Source organism: Tyto alba, unplaced genomic scaffold, assembly GCF_018691265.1.
Source record: "Tyto alba isolate M040663 unplaced genomic scaffold, T.alba_DEE_v4.0 Super-Scaffold_2, whole genome shotgun sequence".
Taxonomy (NCBI): Eukaryota; Metazoa; Chordata; class Aves; order Strigiformes; family Tytonidae; genus Tyto; species Tyto alba.
The window spans coordinates 25,634,824-25,659,287 of NW_024881282.1; the positions used below are offsets into that span (position 1 = coordinate 25,634,824).

A 24,464-nucleotide genomic window follows, 5' to 3' on the forward strand; every position below is an offset into this window, starting at 1 on the left:
TCGTCCCCCTGTACTTGGCACTGGTGAGGCTGCACCTTGAACCCTGTGTTCAGTTTTGGGCCCCTCACTGCAAGAAAGACATTGAGGTGCTGGAGCGTGTCCAAAGAAGGGCAACACAACTGGTGAAGGATCCAGAGCACAAGTCTTATGACAAGTGGCTGAGGGAACTGGGCTTGTTTAGCTTGGAGAAAAGGAAGTCCAGGAGAGACCTTACAGCTCTCTACAGTTACCTGAAAGGAGGTTGTAGTGAGGCGGGTGTTGGTCTTTTCTCCCAAGTAACAAGTGATAGGACAGGAGAAAGCGGTGTCAAGTTGCGCCAGGGGAGGTTTAGATTGGATATTAGGAAAAATTTCTTCACTGAAAGGGTTGTCAAGCATTGGAATAGGCTGCCCAGGGAAGTGGTGGAGTTGACATTCCTGGAGGCATTTAAAAGATGTGTAGATGTGGTGCTGAGGGATATAGTTTAGTGGACTTGGCAGTGTTAGGGTTATGGTTGGACTTGATCTTAAAGGTTGTTTTCAATGTGAATGATTCTATGGTTACGATATTTGTTTAGTGAAGTTTACTTAAAAGCATTTTAGAAGCTTATGGCTTTGTCTTTGAACTGAAATATTTAGAATTAGACTGTATAACTGAGTAAAGGAAATGAGTATTTTGTCTGTTCTTTTTCACCAAATTTTGAAATGTGTGCAGCTTATGAAGCGTGTGTGCAGGTGCGTGCACAATAATATACAGCTTGAACACATCTCTATGAAATCATAGTACTTATGAAACCATTTCTAAATCTAAAGTGGGTCTCATATTTTGAGATGTGTATCTCTCTTAAGCATTCCAGTTTTGCTAAATATGGCAAAACTAAACTTTGACTTCAGCATATGTAAAACTATTTGTATTCAACTATGTACACGCTTGAGGCAATTGTGGCCTGTTGGTGGCTGGAGCAGAGACAGCACTGAGAGGCTGCAGCCCATGGACAGAGCAGGGATACCCCTGAGGTTTTATTACATAACAGTTCATTTATTGATGGATGTCTTTAAAATATACAATATAAATAGTATTTTTCCTGGATTTTTTAAAGAGCTGCTTGAAGGATCTGGCTAATTAAAAAAAAAAAAAAAAAAAAAAAAAAATTAAAAATCTGACATGGTTTGCATGCAGCTCAAATTAAGCAGTTTAACTCCTCATGTCTAGACAATCAATATGTTAATCTAAAATGAACTGAATCTGCTAAACAGACCAGAAATTTGTGTAGTTAATGTTTCACTTCATCTTGGAACCTTTTTACTGTATTGAATTGTGGATGGTAGTCATTGTTGTTTGCTGTTGTAGAACTTCTTTGTCTCGTGTGTCATCCGCTTAAAGACAAAAGCATATTAGATAAATCTGAGTCAGGACTGTAATATTTTAAAAATATTAGCTGTTACACCCAAAGTAGTGTGTATTAAAATTAGCAGAAGTTTAGTGTTTGGTTCTAAAAGACTATTTATTTTTGAAATGACAAAGTTGTCTGTTCTTTAAGAACATCTTGGCTTAGAATAAATGTGTCAGTGTTTGTTTTGTTCCTGTTTGAACTTTTGTCATCCATAAAAGTTAAGTCAACTTAGAAATTTTTATCATAATTGGATTCAGTACAGGCTTTTTTCCCCCCACCTTTCTTTTCCCCTTGGAGTAAAAAGTTGTTCTGATTTGGACTGGGATACACTTAATTTTCTTCCTAATAGCTGGTACAATGCTGTGTTTTGGATTCAGTGTGAGAATAATGTTGATAACACACTGATGTTTTAGTTGTTGCTAAGTATCCTAAGTCAAGGACATTTCAGTTTCCCGTGCTCTGCCAGCGAGGAGGTGCACAAGAAGCTGGGAGGGAGCGTGTCCAGGAGAGCTGGCCCGAAGTAGCCAAAGGGACACTTGCTTCCACAGGACATCCTGCTCACTATATAAACTGGGGGGAGGTGTAGATCGCTGCTCGGGCGTTGGTCAGGGGGTGGTGAGCAATTGCATTGTGCATCACTTGTCTTCTCTTGGGTTTTATTTCTCTCCTTTTTTGTTATATTCCTTTTCATTACTATTATTATGTATTATTATTATTATTGTTATTATTCTATTTTATTCTGTTTTAGTTATTAAACTCTTCTTATCTCAACCCACAAGTTTTACTTTTTTTTCGTTCTGGGAGTGGGGAGAAGTGAGCACGCGGCTGTGTGGTGCTTAGATGCTGGTTGGGGTTAAACTACGACAAAAGTTTAAAATTCTCAAACTAATAGTTTAACAAAGGATTAATTCACATTCTTACTACTTTGTAGGGTCATGCGAACACAGGAGATGTGTATATTCTAATTTCTGTAGACTTTTTACAGGAGAATCATTATCCTGATGTAATAAAAGGCAGATAATAGACTTTACAGTGTTCAGATAAGAATGCAATTGATGCAAAATTTTCATTAACTCCTAATATTTTTATAATATCCCCGTCCTGTCCCAAGGTTCACATTTCAAATTATGGATACCTGAACAATCACTCCAGTGGCTATGTGAGTATTGTGTTGAACACAGGAGCAGCACAAGGGATGCTGTATTATCAGTAAATCTTAATTGCTCAGCAGCTGGAATTTAAAGCTTAGTAGCCATGGCTTTCATCACATGCCACAGCATAGTACTATGTAACTACATCAATGTTAAGTAGTTGTATGTTATATTTATGATGTTGTTATGTTATTTCATACATGACTGTCCACAAAAGTATTTATATATACACATTCAAGTATATTGTTCAGTACCTTGGTTGAGCTCAGCGCATGTATGTGCTATTCTTCTAGCTATTCTGACTCTTTGAATTGAGTAGAATGTGTGTGTGATACAAATATAAGTCCAAATTACTTGCATAACTGTTCTTGCTAGCATTTTAACATCAGATGTGGTCCTGCAGCAACCAGCAGTTTCCGTGTTAATTGTTGCTGCATATAGTTTTTCCAGTCTTCTAAGCCCTGGCCTTTACTTTTCCTCAGAATGAATCAGTAGGTAGAGATCAGTACCATTTTTCATTAGTTAAGGACAATTTCAGTATCGGTTAAAATTTGTTTTCAGTGCTAGGCAGTCTGTGGAGCCCATAATGTGAAATGCAAGAGCATCATTCAGAATTACTAAGGGGATACCTAGTGAAGGGGGCACTATGTATGTTTATGCAGTATTGTTGGATAAAAGTGTAGCAATGCAGTGAAATCACAGATGTGTTCATATCTCCTTTATAAAGAAATTCTATATCATTGCAGTTATCCTGTTTTGCACTTAAGAACCACCTCCTCAGTTTTTTTTCATAGATGCTGTTACTAAGCTAAATCTCTAATTTCTTCCTTATTTCCCTTCTCTTTTGGGATCCCTAACAAAAAATATTAGAAGACACGGGATCAAACTTCCATGATTTCATTCTAGGCATCCATTAATTTTCTAGCACTATTTTCAGACTACTCCCTGGCAATTTTGATAAATGCTATGATTAATAAAGTTGTTACCATGTGAGTCTTTTTCCTAGTTGAATATGATTTTTCCCTTTATGGGAGAAGGAGGGGATAAACACTGTTTAACACACTTCATTGCACTGTTCAATGGGTGAACTTTTTTGCCTCTGCCTCCTTTGAAGGCATTTCCTCTATAAGCGTGGAGTGCTTCTGGTCAAGGAAGTCTGTATTTCGTATCATCTGGATGCTCAATTACTGCTTGTTTCCACAGAAGACTCAAAAGAGGCATTGGACAAATTATACTCAATCAAGCTTTTTTGTTTTCCAGTTCTGGACTTTTGACTATTCTTTTGGACAGATGTTCATGTCTTGCTGGACTGCAGTGTGCTGTAAAGGAGCTGCATGTGTACTTACACATCTTTCGTCCAGATCATGTGCCTGGTTCATTATAGTTGGGCATTTATCATTGCCTCGATGGACGTGCAGCTAGCTTACTGAAGGATTTCATCATTTCTAATTTGTTATACCACCTCAGTTAATGAGGTTATGAAGACAGGGCATAATTTATTTTAATGAACACTGCTCAGGAGACACATCTAGGATCTACCTATGTCATAACATAGGCAATAAGCACAACAGCAGTCTGGTAAACACAAGATCTTAGAACAGTTTTAACCTGGTGGAAAGCCTTTAACTGATAGCAACTTTGTGCTTCATAAAGTTGTCAACTGTGTTAGGCTTTTGTCCGTAAGAGATTATTTCTGTACAAATAGTGGCAAGATCATGCAAGATGTTTATCACCTGAATAACATTTAAAGTTCAGGGGATTTCTTGTATGAAATGGACAGTAAATGAAACCTAAATCCTGCTGGGAAATTTCTTGAATTCCAAATTCAACACAAAAGGCGTCACAATTTTTCACATGGTCTTTTAGTGCACCTCAAAGATTTTAGCAGAGGTAGGTGTGATGTCTTTCACGGATATCAGCTCTTCTTCACTGACAGTGTAGCTCATCCGTGGTAACTCTTCCTTTTGAAAGGGAGGCAGTTTTGTGATTGGTGTGTCTTGTGTGGAGGAGAGGTGAAAAAGAAATACTACCAAACAGTCCCAAAAGAACAGCTTTTTTTGTGGCAGCGCTTGTGCTAAAATAGAGTACTGCTTTTAAATTCTCTGCTGGCACTTACAGATCAACATAAATTATTCTGTGGAAGTAGCAGAAGTCTTTGGTGATTATTTTTAAAGATGTTGTAAGACTTCATAGTCTCTTGAAATGTGCATCTTGATTTGGGCCATTTACCTTATGAAGCTTCATGTTAGCTAAAACCTGAACGTATTAAAGAAAAGCTGTAAGCTAGCATAGTCATTTTCTTGATTCTTTTCTCTCTGTATTTGTTTCTGCAATAAAAACAGAGAATGTATTTTATAAAGGCTTTAACTCTTGTAATGCTCGTCTCTTCAAGTTAGTATCTGGGAATATGAAATGTGCAGGAATATCTGTAAGTTTTAATACAATGGAATATGAAGTTCGGCATATCTAATGCAGATATTAGCACAATATGATTAAGTGTCTAAATTTTGTAGCATGTGAAAAGAGACTTTTTCATTTGCCTAGCATCCAGATGGTACATAGAGAAAAATAGGTTAATCCCTATTTTGTATACAGAACTAGTACATACTTATTAGCAGATTTCATCTCCGTGGAAATTTCAGTCTGGTTACCGTAGAGCTCTGTTCCATTGCTGTTTCGGCATTTCTGTTTTTGTAATGATCTTGCATAACATCTAGATTTCTGTGATCTTGGAGTTCTTGAATGCTACAACACCTCTCTTCGTAATCAAATCCTTCTTAAGAAAGACAGTATTAGAATATATTTTCAATGTTGTTCATTCTGTTATGGATGTTCTTTTGAGAAATATCAAAAAGAATAATCTGCCTCACTGGTAACACTTTTTGCAAAAATAAAGTCTTTTGCTCATGGTAGAAAGAGAAAGGGAAGCTTGAAGGTAATCATGCTTGAAAGCTCTGTTCTGATCCCTTATCTTAAATATTTACCTGTCCTTTGCTTTGACTTAATCATAGTTGTAGAATTTGCTTTGGAAATGTACATTTGTGTGTATCCACAGGTTCTTTTCCACAGGCTATACGTACTCCAGTGAAGGGAGCCCATGTAGAGGATGTCTGTAGTAGCTGATGGAGTTTCGTAAGGCAAAGTGGATACTCTTCAGTTTGTGAATTACTCTCTCATATGGGAAAGATGTTGCCAGAAAGACCTCAAAAGCAGAAGGGGCTTCTCACCAGCCTTTTCCCAGAGCGATGGTGGGAACATAGGGTGGACACAGGTTGAACCAGATATGGAATAATCTTGTTGTGAGGCAGCTGGAGTTCTTCCAGAAGAGTCAAGAACCTCCATGTTAGTTGAAAGTAATAGCACTCCTTTTCCATAGATGGGAAAGTCAGCTTCATGAAAGGAAAAAGGAAATTAAGCTAAGAAATAATTTTTATAACTTTTTTTTTTTTTTTTTTTTTTTAGACAAGTTCTATCAGATTAAATTGATGGTGCTAAGGTCTTTGTCAAAGTTTTTGTCTGTATACTACAGAATGTAAGAGAAATTATTGCTTGTTGCAAGTATCAAAATGGCTGCTCTAATATGTTAGGTTTTTTTCTTTTCCTGTTGTTAGAATGCATTCTTTTGTGGTCTCTTTTTTTTATTTTCAGTCAACAACCTGACTTATTTAAACATATACTATGAAATGACTATAGATTCCTTACAGATAATAGGATAGTAATTTTAAATGGCTTTCAGTAAGAGGAGTTCACATTAACTTTTTAATTTAAAGAATAGAGACAGCAAATATTTCTAGGTCAAATGCAGTGGTAGTTTGAACAATCATTATAGCAGTTTTCCAAAACAGGAAAATTACATCTAACAAAAGAATAATTTTGGGGTTTAAATATTTTAAAATGTATTTTCCCTCCTTAAATTACTTATTTATCATTAGCCTTTTCAAATGTTGACTGCAGAAGTAAGAAGAGGCTGATAGTGTCTGGGGAAGAAAGATCACTGATTCCTTTTGTGTACCAATTCAGAGATGTAATGAACTTCACTGTTCTCCGCTATTTCTACTGGTAAAGCCTCTTTGTTGGACTTGCTTCAAAATCCGTTGTTGTTTTCTGGGCCTAGCTTTTACAGCTTTAGCTTGCTTCCTTTTTTTTTTTTTTTTCTCACAAGAGATTTGGAAATGGCCACAGAGCAGTTTTTCTTGCATCTAAAAGTCAAATTGGTGCTTACAATTAGTTGTCAGAACGAAGGCTGACTGCAACCCTAGACAGAAGCCACAGGGATTTCTAATGGTCCTGTCCTTTTTTTCAAATGTTGATGACCTTGAAATAAAAACCTAGATTCTTATTTACTTGTGTGACTTAATAAATCAGAGTCAATTTGAATATAATGATTTAGTGATTTGGTATACTTTGTTGAAAGTGCTGATTTCTTGGAGACTTTTTTGGGGGGGACTGTAGGTACTCAAGCCTTTGTGTGTCTGAGAAGGACTTCTAAAATTAGGTCATAATCTTAATTTAAATCAAAGTAATTTATTAGAGCAATAAATATATATTTTCAGAGTTATCTGAATCATATTAAGTAAACTATGTTTAGGAAGTCAGTGTATCTTCCACTTTCTGTTTTCTCAGTTATATTTCCTAAAGGAAAACTCAGTGCTTGGTAGCCGTTAGGATATTCTAACATGCCACCAAATAAATCCTCATTGATGAGTTTGATGCTGCCTTTATGTCAGTGAGCATCAAAGCCTAGTATTTTAGAACTGCTTTTGTTGGTAAATATGTATAATTTTAGGTGTTCTGATTACAGTTCCTCAAAATCATCTGTGCGTTTAAAACAGCCTCAGAAATAGTGCAGGAGGTTGGAGACTCAGTTGTCTGAGTTCCAGCTCCTTCATGACATTAGAACTGGTAGATCCACCTGTTCACCTAGATTAATAGATTAAAAAGAGAAATAGGGTTTATCTTTTTTTGTATCTTAGACTGTTTGAGAAGTTTGAATGGATAATGATATAGATGAAGATACTAATAAACTCTAAATTGACTAAAATCAGGTATTTTCTGAAATTTTTCTCTTACTTCACAAAAGAGACTTCTGTGTTGAGGATGACTTTGACAGTTAACCAATTACTTTCATCTGTTTAGTTACATTTATCTCCAAAACTTCAGATGTGCTACTACATTATTACAATGTATTTACTTAAGATTCAAGCTTATGTGATAATTTCAAATGTAATTTTAAATTTAGTTTTAGTAATTGTTCACTATTAAAAAAAAATTCTCAAAGATTTAAGCAGTTCTAGATGCAAGGAATTGAACTGATTTAGGTACATGATATTTTCTTGGTTTAGTCTTGAATGACTTACAGTTATGTGACATTCTCTTCTTTTGTCTTCTTGCTGAAATATAGGCCAGGCTCTCTAAAGGTAGGAATGATTTTTCTAGTGTATTCACAATTTCGGTGGTTTGAATTCCTTCTGTAACTGTTTTGATAGAGCAAAATGTTTAAGCATGTAAATACAAGCAGATAATTCACAGCAATAGAAAGGAGCCTTTTGTTGCAACAAGTACTAGGAAAGAACAACAGAAAATTCTGTTAGTGTTTACTGGTTGATTTTTGTCTGTCACTTGAGCAACTACTGTGCTGCTTTATGTACAGGGAATCTTACTCTGCTGGAAGTGTTGATAATGATCCTTCAGGGCACAACATCTGTAGGTCTTCTCAGAAACAGACCTGTGTTGTCATAATCAAGTGTGAGCTTCTGCTTTGTCTGCTGGCCTCTTTCTTACTGCAAGGACAAATAGTAGATATCTGGGGATGAGAAAGACCTAGCAAGGTGCTGAGACTCTGTAGAAGGCTTGAAGGACAGAAACTTTAATGTAATCCAACAATGTTTATCATTTTTAGCAGAAATACGAGGAGAGCCAACTATGTGTAAAGTACACATTTTAATCAAGCACAATCTGCACCTTGTGGAAGAATAGATAAATTGTGCTAATCATCTCCGTACGTGGCACATTAGATGTAGCATTTTTGTAGTGGTTTCTTTAGAGAAATGACTCAACAATTAGTTTCACTTTGATATTTTAGAGATTTTTTCTTTCTAACTGATTTAGTAATAAAGGAAAATTCACTGACTGCAATCTTTGTCAATTAGGAGCTTGTGTTGTGTGTCTTTGCACTGTCTCTTGCTTACTGAGGGGATCTTGGGGGAGGACCTTTCTAGTGACTTTGCATTTAAAAGTGCTAACACTGATCATTGCCACTGGGTGGGAAAAAAACCCATCCATATCCTGTCCTGAAGAGCATCTGCCTTGGCAAATAGCATTTGAAATCGTAACCTCCTGAGGAGCAGTATGGGCTGAAAACAACTATTGGTGAAGTTGCTTTGAGCTTTTTGTTTCTTTAGGTTGTCATGAGATGGCCTTAACTTTCATGTTTTGTGCCAAATAAGCATTTCACTTCAGGATTTATACTGCATCTGGCTATGAAAATGTATTTTTTAATCCAATTTCATGATGAAATGAAAAAATTAAAAAAGCAGATGTAATAAACAGAACTTTTCCATCCTGTCTTGTACTCTGGGATGGTATTTCTCCCCTCCTTTCAGAGCTTTTTCTTGAGTTCACATTTCAAATGTATTATTTAATTCACTAGAAATGATAGTTATTAGCTAGAAATGGTTTTCATCAAGTCACAAAATCTTCAAAAGCATGCAAAACTTTATGAATGGTCTGTGGTGAGATACTGATTCTAGATGCATCTTACTGAGCTTGAAAGTCATGGTGTTTTCTAACATCGACCTCAATAGACATGCTAGGCAGCTAAACTTGGCAGTTTGGCTACTTATGCTAGATTATGCTGTCCATGATGTAGCTTCATTTTAGAGTTCAGGTATCATAGCTGATTAAAGACTTAAATTGAAGTCTTAGATTAGTTAGATGAAGAAAGGCAGGTGACTATGAAATTACTAATCAGTCTAAGAATAGAAACTGCCGAAGACTTTAAATAAAATAAGTGAATTTATCGCTTCTGTTTTGCTCCTGAAATTCAGTAAACTCTTGTTTATATTGTAATAGCTGAGTTTTAATCTCTGGGTTTTGTTCCAAATTAAAAAAAAAAAAAAAGGGTGAGCGTAGTTCAAATAATGGGTACAGACTTTGTTGTAAGTATGTTTTTCATGAAATCAGATTTTTTTTTTATGAATTTAGAACTGAAAGTAGACATTTTGGCAAAAGGATAACGCCAGTAGTTTATTCAATCATTGAAATAAATACTTAATGAAAGATTTATATCACTATTGGAAGGCCTTATCCCATTTGGGGAAAAAAAAAATCCAGTAACTAAAAGAACTGACCAACACAGTCCCTGTATTTGTTGGGAACTAAAATAAAGCTGAGAAGAAAAGTTATGAATGTTTAATTGGTCAAAGTCTGGTCCAAAATTTTCATTAGATTAAGATAGGTAGAGTGTTTCTAATTTTAAGCTATTGGAAATTTTTAGACATTGTACTAATATACAAGTCAGAAAGTTATGTAATATTCAGGAAGATGTTACAAATGTCTTTGAATTTCAAATACAAACTTGCAAGTTTGCCTTTTGAATTACAGTTGGATATGTTATCTTTTATATAACAATTTATTTGACTGTCCTGAAGCATAAATTAACATATTTACCTGAAGTACATTCTGTAATATATGGTTTTGGTTCCAAAGCCACTTAATACATATGATCATTTTCCTTTTAGTTCTTGGAATCCTGAAATACTTAACAAGGTGTCTATATAAGTCTTTTAAACACTTATTTGAGTATTGTCCTTAGTAAGTCACTTTCTCTTATTGAGGTTTTGAAGGAAATGATTGTACACTTTAGCAAATGAAAAGAGGTGCTTAAATAAGAGTTTAAAAGTCCAAGATTTCTATTTTGATACTGTCATAGTTCTGAATATTAGCTTTTACCTTAGGTGAAAACTGAAAACCATTATTTATATTAGATGCTAATTATATTTTAAGTTAATGCATTATTGAATGTATTGATTATTCAAAGAGCTTCAAAATATCATCTGAATTAACAGACCGTACTTTGGCTCTGGTCTGCTCAGTTAAAATGAGTAATAATTCAATGCAGGCATGCAAATCTATGTTGATGATTCAACTGTGTGCTATGACTGTTTGCCAGACAAGGCAGGTTTAATTAGTGAGGTCATTATAACATTTAAGGGAAGTGTGAACAGAGAAATACCTCTGTGGACTTGATGGCTCTGTTCATTCACTTCCAGGTACTTCCTCACTCTAATACAAAAAAATAGATGGAGGAAAGAAAGCAGACTGCGTTGCTAAACCTGGCAAGATGCATTCTCTGTATGAGCTCCTTCACTGCTTCTGCAAGTTCCTCATCAGTGACTGGAGAAGGAGTGAAAGCTTGAGAGGATAGGGAAAGTAGAGCAGCACGGTCGGGCCCACAGAATTAGGCTGCTCCGTATCATCCCAGCAATTTGCTGTGGTCTCCACTGGTCAGCGATCACCCCTCATCCTGGTGTTGTTCTAGCCATTACCATCAGCTTCAACATCAGCGTCATCCTGAAATCCATGCTGTCCTCTGCCAAAGCACTGTTATTCCGACCACCCTGGGCCTCTGACTGCTTTTGGAAACGAAGCAAGTTCTGAACTTAATCCCTTTTGCCACTCTGAATTTTCGTTGAATATCGGTGTCGCTTAGGTGTGGGGTTGCTCCAGCTAACGTCATGGGGATTACTGGAGACTGAACAGGCATGAAGCTAGCTGAAGGAGAGAAAGGCTATGGGAGCAAGGAGGAGAGAATTCTGATCTGATGAGCTTTGCAGTGCTCTGCTTTGGGCAAACACCTTCTCTGCGATTTGTGACTTGAAGGAAAAGGTGCTGCATTAATAGCAAGAAAATGCTCTGTTTACACAGTATTAAATTAGTTTACACAGTTAATGGCTTTTTCTGAAGTAGAAATTATGTCTGGTTTATCCAGATTACACATACTTTACAGTAAACTGGCGGTATGGAAGAGCTGTTCTGAATTCATTCAGAATAGTTGAATTCAAGGTCAGAATGCATACAGTAAACAAGGATGAAATATATAGCTAAAGAGAAAAATGCTGTCAATTTACAGTTTGAATGACATACGTAGGTAAGGTTTTAGCTGAGTAAACGTCTAGAAAGTGATGCATATGCAAAAGGCAGCATAAATATTTGGCATCTCACTTTAAAAAAAATTAAAACTTTCACCATGCATCTCTTCATTTTTTTTTCTCTTTCTTCTTTACTTTGAGATTAGAAACCTTTCCCAAAGGTAAATTTATTGGTTTTGGTCAGAGTGACTTTTCTGAAATTAACCTGGGGAAAGAACTGAAATCATCCCAATGTAAACAATTATGTGATAATTACTCTGTTAATTTATAGGAAAGAAAGGGTGGATTGGATGAGTGCAAGAGAATGTACATAATATTTATTTTTCTTTTTGTGTTCTGTAATACAAGTGTCAGAGTCTGCTAGATATTCCACCTCACAGAGGAAAGGGGAAATCCCATGCTGGAGTGTGAGTTATGTGACTTTTTTTCAGTGTGGTAATAATTATTGTAGCTTTTATGTCTGTTTCTTATTAGAAAGAAAATGGTATGAATTTATGTGTGTGTCAGGTATAATTTCTGTTTAACACACAGTAACCTTGAAACAGAGGTAATTATTATATGTTATATAGGCAGATTTTTTCATAAACTGCATCCTGGATGAACATCAGTACAGTGCTAGAGTTACTCTTCTGAAGTTGATCTCTTTTGTGTGCATGCTTGCACATGCACACGCAGCAAATCAGAAAAGGTTTCTGTTAAATAGAGATTTATCAGTATAAAGCAGAGTATTAAAAAATATGTGATAGTGCCATCTGCTGACCCCTGTCATAACATAACTAAGTTGTATGTGTGGGCACTGGAGAAGTCATTGCAGAGAAAAGTAGAACTCCAGTAAATTGACCTAAACTGAAAAATGAGCCAAATGTGGTAAGAGAAGTTAATACACTCTGGGCTTATACTGATGTAATGAAAAACAAGCCCAGACAGAACTAGAAGTAAATGTTGATCACAGGGAGTTGCTAAGAATTTTCTTGGCAATTTTTTGGCATGTATGTTGATGAATGATGAAATTTCACAGTAAATTAAGGTCAATCTTATGCTTCCCTGCTGTTGAAAAATGCTTCTGATTTTGTGCTTTCAGTCAACATTAACAGTTTTCCTATCATGTGGTGAGACAGATGCATCTAGAAAATTCATCTATTTGAGGCTATAGGAATTTACAGCTAGAAAGAAGTGGCTGATAAGACCTCTTGTTTCAGTGGCAGTGTGTTCTTGGACTGTCTTAAGTTGATCATGAGGCTGTCTTTAATAACGACTTAATTTGAATAACTGTGAACATCTTTCTGTCATATTGCCTCTGTCTTCCTTAAGTTCTGATTCTAAGCAGCCTTCTATAAAGCTTTCATTGTATTATGCCTGTTCTTAGAGGAACTTAATGTAAAGATTGCTCTCACTAACAGTTACAGAGAAATGTACTTACCACTTGGGTTGAGGTGTAAACTGGAGAGAAAAATACAAACTTTGAAGTAATTGAGTGCAACATCTGAAAGAGCAGTGATCTTGGAACTCAGTGTGATCTTAGAAGATTGTTTTGAAGTCCTGAAAACTGGCTAAATGGTTGGGTGGAGAAGATTACTGCAGGCATGGTTGTATGTATTTGGAAAGAGGCAATATTCAGAATTAGGTAGAATGTTTGTATTGGCATTTTTTTTTTATTTACATGTACCAATAAAAGGTACTTGTAAATGAGTTGCATGTTCATGTAATGTAATGAGATGCATGTGCATGTAATGAGTTGCAGTATTTCACGTGATTTGAAGAGCCTTAGAGAATCACACTAGCCTCAGTTGATCTTCCTTTATATTGCACCATAGTAAAACAAAGGCACAAAACCAGTGGAGTGCTGTGCTACTCTGGAAATTGTGAGCAAAATAATTACCAACTTTATTAATTTTTAAGAATTACTTTGAAAAAATCATTATTTAGGACATACTTTCTCCACCATATGACAAGAATTTCCCCAGAATCATTTTGCATAAGAAAACCAGAATTTGTAATATAGCAGGAATAGCATTTGAGCAATATACTTTTGTTTGTTCTCTTACTGGTTTCATTCCTTGTATTGCAACCATGAGAGTTTTCTGAAGTTATATTTTTACTTTACATGCTTCAGACTTTGGGTCTTACACTTAGATTCTATATGAGCAAGACAAAGCGTGAACAAATACAGTTGCTGTCCTTGCCTCCTATCTTCAAGAATGTCAAGAAGGCTCCAGGGATCTACACTCTCATCTCAACCCCTGGGAAGGTGATGGAACAGCTAATCCTGGAAACCATTTCCAGACACATGAAGGACAAGACTGTCAGGAGCAGTCAGCATGGCTTTACCAAGGGGAAGTCATTCTTGACCAACTTCCATGATGAAACGACTGGCTTGGTAGATGAGGGGAAAGCAGTGGATATTATCTGCCTGATCTTCAGTGAGGCTTTTGATACTGTTTCCTGTAAGATCCTCATAGAAAAGCTGCTCGTGTACAGGCTGAATGAGCAGACAGTGAGGTGGATTGAAAACTGAATGGCTGGGCCCAGGGCGTGGTGATCAGTGGCACAAAGTCTCAGTGGAGGCCAGTGATGAGTGGTGTACCCCAGGGGTCAATACTGGACCCATTCCTGTTCAACTTCTTCATTAATGATCTGGATGATGGGACAGAGTATACCCTCAGCAAGTTTGCACATGACATAAAACTGTGAGGAGTGGCTGATACACCAGAAGGTCATGCCACCATTAACAGGCTGGAGAATTGGGTTGATATGAACCTCATGAAATTCAACAAGAACTGGAAAGTCCTGCACCTGGGGAAGAACAACCCCATAAACCAATATATGCTAGGGAGGCCAATCAACTGGAAGGGAGCTTTGCAGAAAAGGAGCTGGGAGTTCTGGTGGACACCAGGTTGAACATGAGTTGGCAATGTGTCCTTGCAGCAAAGAAGGTGAATGGCATCCAGGGCTGCGTTAGACAAATTATTTCCAGGAGGTTGAGGGAGGTGATCCCTCATGAAGGGACTGGAGCATCTCTCCTGTGAGGAGAGGCTGAGAGTGCTAGGACTGTTCAGCCTGGAGAAGAGGAAGCTCGGTGGGGGATCTTATTAATGGCTATAAATACTTGAAGGAAGGGTGCAAAGAGGGCAGATCCAGGCTCTTTTCAGTGGTGCCCAGAGGCAGTGGGCACACACCGAAACACGGGAGGTTTCTTCTGAACGTGAGGAAACACTTGTTTTCTCTGAGGGTGACCGAGCACTGGCACAGGTTACTCAGGGAGGTGGTGGAGTCTCTCTCCTTGGGTATATTCAAAAGCCATTTGGACATGGTCCTGGAGAACCGTTTCTAGGTGGCTTTGCTTGTGCCAGGGGGTCTGGCTGAGATGACCACCAACTTGCAACCTTAACTATTTTGTGATTCTGTGATATGCCTTTGAATTTTTAATGACCTAGCAAAACAGGGATAATTTATAAACATGTTACTACTGGCAGCTTAAAAGCAAAATTCATACCAGATTGCCTTGCTTCTTGATTAAATCTGCTTTAACTAAGTCATTGAGGTAGTGTTTTGTTCTAAAGCTTTTGACTTTGTAGTAGAATTAGTCTGGGATGATGTAGTTGTAAAACAAATAAGAAAACAACCCGAACATATCCAAAAAACTTCCGTAAACCCAGCCTTTTCCACAAACTCTGAACAGGTGGTTTGAAAAAGAAGAATTTACTTTCTCGCTGAAGTCCCTAGGTGATATACTTGTGTCAGTGAAAAGTTGGAAAATTTCAGTGGAGACCAGATGTGTGGTTATGTCTCTGCCACCCGTGCCAGCATTTGGACATCTGTGTGTATCATCATAAAACACAGGCCTACATGTGATGTGCTGAATGATTCTCTGGATTTCACTGACTCAGTTGCCTAGATTTTTACTGTCAAGAATGAGTGCTTACATAGACGGCTGACATGTAGATATTTAAATGAAGAGTATGTTTAAACTGTACTGAAGTTCCACCTGGCATTCCTGCAAGCCCTCAGAGTTCATTCCAGTGTTGCTTCCATTCTGGAAGCAGTGCCCATCCAGGTTTCTCTGAGACAGTGAATTAGAGGTCTCCCATTGACTTCAGATAAGAGTTCAATTTTAAAACAATTTTTTTTTTTTTGGTGTGCCTAAATTCTGTTCAGGGTTTTGTGTTTATCTCTTCCAAGTTGCTGCTTTTATATTTATGGTGAATCATAGATCTCCTTTTCACTTCTACTGCACATAACTATCTATTTCCTTTTGGTACATATTTTTCGTTGTCAAGAGGGTAAAACTTGTCTCCCTGTACTTTGTTCTCCTATCTTGTTTGACAATTTATGCTTATGTATTTCTTTCCTTTTTTCGCTTTGAAATTCTTTTTCCCTTTGTTCTCTATCATTGTTAAAATGGTTTTCATTAACTGTCTTTTTATTTCTATTTCCTCTCTTAACCAAAGTGCCAGGACACCTTTGCAACCTCATCTCTGATGTGTTGAAGTGCATTCTTTAAACTTCATTGTTTAGTCCAAATGTGTTCCTGTTATTTTAGCCATATTTTATGCCATTTTATGTCCGTTTAGTGAGCTTAGTTTGATTTTTTTATTTTGAATGTAAACTCCTCAGTTTAATAACAAAACAGTCATTGATGAATCTCCTTACTTGTCAGCTGTCTGACTGGCGTGCTGTCATTAATACAACGGGACTTTTATTCTTACTGTCCCCTTCTGTTTCTTTTTAGAGTACAGTGTTATTTTCTTCCTAGTCTTGTATAAGTAGTATTGACTTCTTTTCAAAGTACACTGCTGATTTCTAGCTTGCAGAGTACCTCATAAGGCAATTTGTGATCTATTCTTTAGCCTAAACTGTATTTTAAGATTAAAAATAATTCTGTGTGCTCATGCAATTTAAGAAAAAAAAAAAAAAAAACAAACAAACAAAAAAGCACACAAAAAAACCAAAACCTCAGCAGATATTTGATTTATATGGAGGTTTTGTGATGAAGCCCTTAGCTACCGGGTGAAGGCTTGTTGTATTCATTATAGGAAATAACACAGAAACTTGCATATTTTTACCAGTGCCTGTCTGAAAGGGCAATCTAGTGGGAATTTTAATAACGTAACTTTTTTTTTTTTTTTTTTTTTTTTGACAGCAGTAAGTTCAGAGTCCTGTAGACAGAGATGTCCTGGCTTGTGCCCCCAATACTTACGTTAGGAATTAGACTCAAAAAACTGACGCTCTTCAGTATTTTGGTGGGGTACTTTCGGGGCTTCTTTTTGTAATGCTTTCAGTAACAGTAATTGTTTGATATTTGCTTTCTAATTTATGGTTAGGCTTGGCCTGTTGCTCTGGTATCGCCGCTTCTCATTTTCAGGTTTGCCTTTCTCTGCACTTAATTTTCAGATATAATTCCTTGTTGTTGCTAAGGGAATCTGGGACTGTAGCTCTTGCTATTTTACTGTCTTACAATGGGTATAATTGCTTTCAATGCAGTAGGTTTTCTAAGTTATTTACTTCTACTCTCCAGTGAATTTCTAGGTGTTATAACTTAATTTACCTGTCTTGTAAAATCCATAAACTAGAACTGTAAAATTTCTGTGAATTACCTAATTGTGTTTCTCATTTTAAAGATACGTGTTTCTGGAACACAATCTTACAGATTATGAATGTATTTGATTTATAAAGACATGAGAAGTTTAGTGTTTTGTTTTTTAAGTCTTTTTTAACATGTGGCAGTTTCTCTGTGTGGGTTTTTTTAAATGTAAACTGAGATCAGATGTCTTAAGGGAATTGCATCAGAATGCTAGGGGATTTCACACTTACCTTAAAGAATGGTGTAAACGTCATTGCTTCTAAATCTTTCAAACTTTTTTTTTCTTTTTTCGCTTGTTCCATTATGTGTAGCTGAATGTTATTAAACTTTTACTTGTATTTTCTAGAAGGAAAAGAAGGTGGTGTAAAAAGAAGAAAAAAGAGGGGAAGGGTAGACATTGTGCATTTTTTTTCCCCCCCCCTCTCTTACACAGTTTCCAGGTACTTGTCACAAAATCTAGCTAAAGAGCTTTAACCCTAAATTGCTTTGCCATTGCCAGGTATGCAGAAAGATTAAGAAGTATGAGAAGGGGGGTACTCATGGATGGTAGAACATGAAAACTAAATGGGTTAGCTACTGATGCCTGGACTACTCACCACTGCCATGCTTTGTTGGATAGTCTTGCCCACTCATTGAGTTGCCTGTAGTGTTTGCTGGTAAAGAACAGAATTTAGTTTGACCTTTCTAATTATTCCTAATTTTTTTTGTGATATTAAAAATAAAATACAATCTCCATATGTTTTTCTCAAAGTTCTTGTAATTGACAAGCTAAGTGTTTATCAGCTGCTGTGTAGGCTTTTAAAGGGACTGAAACAATCAGTCCTGACTGGTGAAAGCTACACTCCTATTCCATGGTTGGTGTGGAATAGCAATCATTTTATTGATGCGGGGACTTCTTAAGATGCTACTGTAAGAGTATAGGTTCAAAACCTTTTCATGTGCATTGTTGCCAGATGGGTAGTTTTTACAGAAGAAAAGGACAAAATCTCAAGTACCTTATGAAAAAGTGTGTTCTTCCTTGAGGGAATCTTCTCTTTCTTTAAATAATTCCTTTGAATAAATGCCTGGTTCCTCATTTGGAGTCATTTCTCACTGACAGTGTAGGCTAAGCAAAAGCTTTTTCCAATATATTTGGAATCTTGAAAAAGACAGTATTACTTTTTCATTTTTAATATTGAAAACATACTGAGGTTAAATGAAATATTTATATTTCATTCCAAAATCTGCTTAATGCATACATTTAGTTAATAACATTTGTAATACAAAGCTGCAGTAATGTATTTTCATTGCAGAAGTGATTCTTTTTCCAGATCTTTTAAAAGTTATTGCAAAGGAAATATATGTTTAGTAATGCATGACAGATTCTATGTAAATAGTTTTGTTACCTATGAAAATCTGTCAAGCTTTTGCATAAAAATTTTTGTTCTTTCAGCATTGTGTGTGCACAGAGAGGGAGCCAGCTGGGCCTGGGCAAAAGGCACCATTGTGTATCTCTGGTTGCATTACACCAAGGTCATTTGGAACAGGCACAGAGCAGTGAGACACAAAGGCCTGTGGGATACTAGAGGCTCTTTTGTTAATGCTTAATAAGCATAATGTAAGGGCAGCTGACAGTGGAAGCAGGTGGAAATGCTGGAAGTAATTACAAACACAGATTTGAGAATTGCCGTGGTGAAATGTAGTGAATAAATTGAGAACATTAATATTATACTTTATATGTTTTACCATGAGAATTTTTAAGTCTATTACGGTGAAAATAGAGGAAAAGCTAAACCAACAAATCTTTATGCCCTTCAGCTAAACTCACTTAGTATCTAGGATCTGTATATGCAATGTCAAGTTGTGCTTTGCAGTTCTATATGAAAGGCATACAACTTGACCATACTGTAGTTTACAAATTCCTGGCAAATACTCCACTTCTCAAATAAGGTTCTCATAACGGCACAGACTGTTTTTTATCTCTGAAAACTAAATCATGAATTGCTTAAATAAAACCAAGAAACCAAGCTCAATAGTTAAGTCACTTTGCCAGCAGTTTTCTCCATCAGCAATCTTAAGATGTGTTTAGGTGCACAAATCATTTACTTTGCTGTGACATTCCTCTAAATAGAATAAAATGGCTATGTGATGGTAACTGAAAATAGAGTTTTAGGCAGGATTATGGAATTCTCTATAAGGTAATGAAGACTAAAAGTAACCATTCCTCTGAGGTCTCATTCTATGACAAATTGCCATAGTACTTTCTGTATCTTTTTTCCTTGTTTTGCATATTAGATTCAGATAGTGTTCTCAGTTCAAACCATTATTTTATTTCGTTTCTCCTCAAAGTGCTGCATCTAATGCAGAAAAGTATTTGAAGTCAGGTGAACCAGCTTGCATGGAGAGGTTGCCTCCTGTCATTGTCCCATTAATCAACCACACCTTCAAATCTGTTACTGCATACAGATTTAGTTAGTGTGAGAAGGGGTTATGGACTGTTGAGATTTTAAAAAGGATATTACCTCCATTAGTAGTAGAGTTTTTCTTATAGTTACAAAGTCAAATGCCTTAGGTGCCCTTGCATGTTGCATGTTCTGATCGAGTGTTTTATTTTCTTACAGAAGCCTGGGCAGATGGCAGTGCTCTGCTTCTCCAGTAGCATGAGCGAAACAGCCTTGATGAGGAATTTCTACTTAATTTATTGCCAGTTAACACAAATTTTGAGCACTCCTTTGGATATTGAGGAGAACTAAATAATCAAGCTCTTACGTAAATGCTTTAGTCCTCCTGCCCCAGGATGGAGGCAAGCTGGACACCTATCCTCTCCCCCAGGCGCAGCTTCCCTTGCCATCACCGCGCATCATGCTGGGTTCGTCCCAGTTCCTCCAGCAGGCCATGGGCACCACACTCGGGCTCATTTTGTGTTACGGTTTCCATCTGACACTTCTTGGTTCTTACCGAAGCTGCACTTCTGCTGCACTTCCCTTGCTTGTTTTTTTTTTTTTTTTTTTTTTTTTCCTGTGGCTCTTCGGTTACTGATAGTTCTATGCTGTCACGTAGGGCTTCTCCAGGTTTTCCTCTGATGCACTTCTCTGTGGCCGTCCCTTGGGGTGTTGCTGGCCCAGTGTGGGCCATGGCTGCTGTCCCTTGGGGGTGCACATGCCTGCTGCAGTGAGCTGTGCATCACCCCAAGAGCGTGTTGGTGTCGCCTGCTCGTGGGGCTGCCACCTCTGGCTCACAGACACCCCAGCGTGCTACTCGGGGGGTGTGGGGGTGTGTGTGTGTTGCTGCTTTGGGGTGTGACAGGTTACTCACAGCAGTTTTGGAGCTGGCTGGAAATGGCTGTCACCAGCCCAGGGCAGTTCACAGCTGCTCCCGCACAAGGCCTCCTGTAGCCTTCTGACACTGAAACCCTCCCAGCTCTGCCCCCGTACACACAGGTTTTGTCCATAGGGTTTCTGTGTTGTTTATTTTGGAAGCTGAGGATGAGATGAGAGGAGGAGGTATAGGAGTAAATGGAGCAGCCCGGGGCCCATACTTGTACAAACACTAAGTTTGAATTCATTGAAGGTTCAGAGTGTGGCTCCAGCAAGTTGCCAGGTATGTTGCTTTAACTTGGAGGGTCTGTCAGAAGTCGGAAAATTTTGTTTGTCACCCTGAATCTAGGTTTATGCACACTCTCATTTTCCTGGGCTTCAGAAAGGTCTGTACTTGGATAATGAGAAATTAGGTATTGTGCTGATAGTCTTCTGCTCATGACTTCTTAGAGACCTGCTTCCCTCCAGCATCCCCTGCATGATTTCTCTCTTGTGCCTAAAGCTCACGAAAGTGCCAGTGCAGACTGCACTCTATTGAATGCTGTTCAGTGCCACCATAATTCTTCTTAACACTTCTTAATTCTGGGAAGTGTTAAATTCCTAGAGGATGCTTTTGACTGAAGTAAGACACCCCTTCTCCAGGTTAATCTGCTTTACTTCTCCAGCCATTGAATCTTGTCTCATCCTAAAGGGCATAACTGAGGGAGGTCCAGTCCTCTGCAGCTAATACCAGGTAAGAATAGCTGTTTAAGGCTTTGGGGGATTTTGGCTTCAGTCAGAGCAGGAGGATTATTTTTTTCACTTTTGAATTTTTGTAGGCCTATTTTTTTTTTTTCTGCCATGTTACTGAATGTAACCTCTCTGTTTTTGTTTCAAAATGTACTGTTGTTTAATACCGATTCTTGCATTGCAATGGGGGTAAAATTATTAATGTTCTTACTTGTGGGAGTACTTTAACAAACAAACCCCCAAAAACAGACATTATTGCAGAATGTATAAAATGTCAGAATAGCAATTGTAGGCAGAAGCAATGTTTATTAATATAGTAGCATCCCTGGGACTGGCAATGTCTCTGGTTTGAGTGTATAACATAAGTTTATTATACTTCATTGTATTTTCATTGTCTGAGCCTACTTTGTCTGTTGTCAGTTTTTTGACAGTTTAGGTGCCAACCTTAAAATCTGAGTGTGCTGGAATTCAAAACTAAGTGCAATGAAAACCCTGCTGTACGGGTTTCTTGCTTGAATGATAAGCGTATTAATCCAGAAATTCTTTGGAAACACTATGCATTTTAAGCTTACTAATTAGGTGTTTATTAAAATACCCAGACTGTGACATGATCAATTCATCAACACTATTATATTTAAATGCAAATTTTATGGGGAGGAATCAGTCCAGGTTTCTAAATGAGGTTTTCCTTAACCTCTGGGGAATAGAGCTGAGTCTTGGAGCATTCTTAATTTTTGCATATCTATTTACTTTTTAGAAGGAAAAATATGCTCAAAATTCACATTACTATTCAAGATAACAATCCTATTTATATGTTCCTAATAATATCAGAGCGCTGCAGGGTGAGATACTGCATATGTTTATAGATCCTTTTCCAGTGGAAAAGCATGAACAGTCCATAAAACTAAGAAGGTTGAAATTATTTTGTAACTTAGTGACAAGTCTGATGAGTGAATGCAGTGCATATTTTTTGACTCCTGATCACACAGGAAATTAACCATTTGCACAGAGGAGCATTTGCATCACAGAGATAACTTGGAGAATCTGTGGTGAATGTATAGAAAAAGTAGATTCCTGTAAAGCAGCAACACCTCCTTTAGATCTTAAATTGCTGAGCTAGTTAACTCTAAGTGGTGGACTGAAGGGTATGTATTGTATTTTCATTCAAAATTCTAATAATTTTTCCTGTGGTAAATCTCAAGAATTATAAAAGAAACACTATAGATCAGGAGTAAGATTTAAACTAATTTAAATTTATTTAGAAAATGTAAAAATACAAAATAAAATATCTGGAAAAACCTCTCTGTGCTGGAAGAATGGACAAGGTCTTGCACCTAAGAAAACATAATCCAGGAGTGCCGCATAGACTGGGATCCACCCAGCTGGGCAGTCCTGTGGAAGGGGACCGGGGGACCTGGTAGACAAGCTCAGTATGAATGAACAGTGTGCTGCTGCAGCAAAGAAAGCCAACAGGATGCTGGGCTGCATCAACAAGGGCATCACCACAAGAGATAATGAAGTCATTACCCCACTCTACTTGATGCTTGTCAGGCCACACCTGGGATACTGTGTTCGGTTTTGGTCCCTGCTATACAAGAAAGATGTGGCCAGGCTGGAGAGGGTTCAGAGAAGAGCCACAAAGATGATCAAAGGCCTGGGAAGTCTGTCATAGGAGAAAAGGCTGAGAGAGCTGGGTTTGTTCAGCCTGGAGAAGAGAAGGTTTAGGGAAGACCTAAGGGGAGACCATCATGTTCCAGTACTTGGCCACAAAGAGGATGGAGCACCCCTTTTTACAAGGGGTCCCATGGAAAAGACGAGGGGTGATGGGTACAAGTTACTCCTGGGGACATACTGACTGGACACAAGAGGAAAATGTTTCACAATGAGAACAATCATCCACTGGAATAATCTCCCCAGGGAAGTGTCCCAACACTGGACACTCTTAAGATTCAGCTGGACAGGCTGCTGGGCCATCTCCTCTAGGCCTCTGCCAAGAAAGTTTGGACCAGATGATCCTCGAGGTCCCTTCCAACATGGTATTCTGTGATTCTACAATAGTGGAATTGCCTTAAATTTTCTTCAAGGTTTTGAAAAATTTCCTCCATTGTTTTGAAAAAGAGGAAAAACTAGTACATGTGTAGACAATCATTGTTCAGATAAGAGTCTGAGGGATTCTCTATGTATAGGGAATAAAAAATAAATTTATGAACAGGGAATAGCTAGCAGAGCATTTAGAAACCAATGTACGGGTAAAACTGAGCATTAACATATAGGACAGTCCACATAAACTCCTTATTTCTTACTTGTATTTTCATGCATATTTTTATACATTATTGTTACATAAATTAGATGTGTTCAGTAATTACAGTAATTTCAGTGATTCTTCTGGTACAACTTCAGAAAAATTCTTCTCAGTTCAACAAATGAATAGAAAAAGAAAGCTATTTTTAGTATTAGTTAAGAACATACTAGAACTTTAAGTTAAAACATTAAAGTTGGTTTTATAAACAAATCTTGAATACTGTTATTTAGCTGTTTTCACTGAAGAAAACTTGCATAACAAAAAATGGGAGGATAATATGGTGATGAAAGAAGAGTGAATTAGGAAGTGATAGGGACATTTTTAAATGGGAGCAGGGGGAGGAGGGACTGAAGAGAGGATTTACTTTATATCTTTGTTAAGATTACATGGAAGAAAAATACTTGAGTCATTTAAGTTTGGCAAAATTAATTGGAATGAAAGCCTTTGTATTTGCTGTGCTAAGATGTGAGCAACTCTGGGATGCAACTGTGTTTCAAAACAACAAAACTAAAAAGTGCTATTTGGAAGGCTTTTTCTTGTTATTTTCTTGGAAGGTAACTCAAGTGCTGCTTAGAAGAACAAGTTTGTCAGTATGCCTTTGTTTGTGTTTTATTTGCTGCTAAAGAAATTATGAAGTTCTAAAAGTAAATGGCTGTTAGGTTTCTCCCAACTCCTCTTTCCTCTTTCACTTTCTTCTCTCAGTTTTCTAATATTTGTGCATAAATTCTTTTAAAATATATGCTCCTGTAAGTTTCTCTGTAGCAATACATATATCATATATTTTTAATTTTTTTCCTTTTATTTTTTTTTTTTTTCATCTTTTCTGTCATTCTCTGGTATGGCTAGAACTTCTCTATTTTATTTCCCCTCCCCTGTCTACTGGC

The 24,464-nt window shown here is 37.2% G+C and overlaps 1 protein-coding gene across 9 annotated transcripts in view; it reads left to right on the forward strand.

Annotated features, from left to right (window-relative positions):
- NBEA (neurobeachin) overlaps window positions 1-24,464 on the forward strand; it is a 518,250-nt gene that overhangs the window by 41,440 nt on the left and 452,346 nt on the right. The window lies entirely within an intron of this gene.